This window comes from Bison bison, unplaced genomic scaffold (assembly GCF_000754665.1).
Source record: "Bison bison bison isolate TAMUID 2011002044 unplaced genomic scaffold, Bison_UMD1.0 scf7180017863168, whole genome shotgun sequence".
NCBI lineage: Eukaryota > Metazoa > Chordata > Mammalia > Artiodactyla > Bovidae > Bison > Bison bison.
The window spans coordinates 9,718-11,615 of NW_011493740.1; the positions used below are offsets into that span (position 1 = coordinate 9,718).

General features: G+C 38.6%; 1 protein-coding gene across 1 annotated transcript in view; it reads right to left on the reverse strand.

Annotated features, from left to right (window-relative positions):
• LOC104983680 (coagulation factor VIII-like) overlaps positions 1-987 on the reverse strand; it is a gene marked incomplete at its 3' end in the record, with an annotated part of 9,294 nt that extends 8,307 nt beyond the window's left edge. The window contains exon 1 of the mRNA XM_010833198.1: positions 825-987. The remainder of the gene's footprint in view (positions 1-824) is intronic.
• Between the last annotated feature and the right edge of the window lie 911 nt (positions 988-1,898).

A 1,898-nucleotide genomic window follows, 5' to 3' on the forward strand; every position in this document is an offset into this window, starting at 1 on the left:
ATACTACTACTACTACTAAGTCACTTCAGTTGTGTCTGACTCTGTGCGACCCCACAGACGGCCGCCCACCAGGCTTCCCCGTCCCTGGGATTCTCCAGGCAAGAACACTGGAGTGGGTTGCCATTTCCTTCTCCAAACTATAAATATATATTTATATAAATAACTTTATATAAATATATAAAGTTGTTAAACAAAGGCGTAGCAAATAAATGACTTTTTTGAGATACAGAGGTAACTGCCAAAAATCTAAAGCAGAAATGCTTAAAAATGAAGGCTTTCCAACCCAGAATTCTATGTCCAGCAAAATTATCCTTCCAAAGTGAAGGCAAGGACTTTCCTGGTGGTCCAGTGGTTAAGAATCCACCTGCCAATGCAGGGAACACAGATTCGATCCCTGGTCCCTGGAAGATTCCACATGCCATGGAGCAACTAAGCCCCTGAGCCCATATGCCCTAGAGCCCATGCTCTGCAACAAGAGAAGCCACAGCAGTGAGAAGCCCACACACCACAACTAGAGTAGCTCACTCTCTGCAACTAGAGAAAGCCTGCAGGGAGTAATGAAGACTCAGCACAGCCAAGCAAGTAAATAATTTATAAAATAATTAAATAATTATTTTACAAATACATAATTTGTAATAAAAAATTAATAATTATTCTACAAATAAAAAAGTGAAGGTAAAATGAAGGCATATTTTTAAATAAAATAAAAGTTAAGAGAATTAAGGATGGGGTAATACATGTGCATGATTGTAGTTGTTGTTGAGACTCTGTCCTCATCTGTATTTACAGGTAAGTAAGACCTAGAAAATTGAGGTAAAGCTTACCTTTTGGAAATCTCCCTGAGTGCAAAGGACTGACATCAGTGATTCCATGAGGGTAGATGTTATATGGCCGGCTTGCTTGATTCTTAAATATAATCTGAAAGTATAAATGAGATATAAGTTTGAGCACTAAGACAATTAGGATCAAGAAGCAAAATGTGGCCTGTCTCCAGAAAATAAAAGCTGCCTTGTATCTACAGTATAGGGGTTTAAGCCTAGATAGAGCTCCAAATATGTCTTTTTTTTTTTTTTTAAATATGTGTTCTTTTGGTTAAATTGCTCAGATAGCTACTTAGGTTTTTCACTAAAGGCTCATTTATTTTAAATTATTTAAAATTCACTTATTTAAAATTATTTTAGTTGCTTCAGGAAGAATTCCTTGTATCTTCTGACACTAGTACTTGAAATCTGGATGTCTGCTGAGGACACTGCTTCCCCTCAGTCTTTTGCACAATTTGGGCACTGAGTTCCCAATAGTGGAGAAGAAAATAGTGGTTCAAGTGATAAAACCTTCACTGGATGAGCAGGCAGGACCAGGGGGACAGTTGATTAGAGCATTAAGCAAGGGTGGCAGCTGGCATCATATGACTGCCTGAGCTTTCCAAAAGAGATGAAGAATAGAAAAGTGATAACATGGGAGCATCATTAAGCACCCTGAACTTATCAACCAGGCTCTATACTGAGGTTGTGTGATATGAGGATTAAAAAAACAAACAAACAAACAAAAAAACTTCTATTTGCAGGCTTATCTTACACACACTCATTTGGGAAAAGCCAACTGACAACCTATTCCTTGCCTGCTCCTAAGCAGCAGAATGATGTAGGAGAAAAATCACACAGCTCTGTGTGATTTAATTAATTATTTAATTAAATTAATCAATTATATATATTCAGTTCAGTTCAGTCACTCAGTTGCGTCTGACTCTTTGTGGCACCATGAACTGAAGCATGCCAGGCCTCCCTGTTCATCACCAACTCCCAGAGTTTACTCAAACTCATGTCCATTGCGTCAGTGATGCCATCCAACTATCTCATCCTCTGTCATCCCCACTCCCGCCTTCAATCTTTCCCAGCATC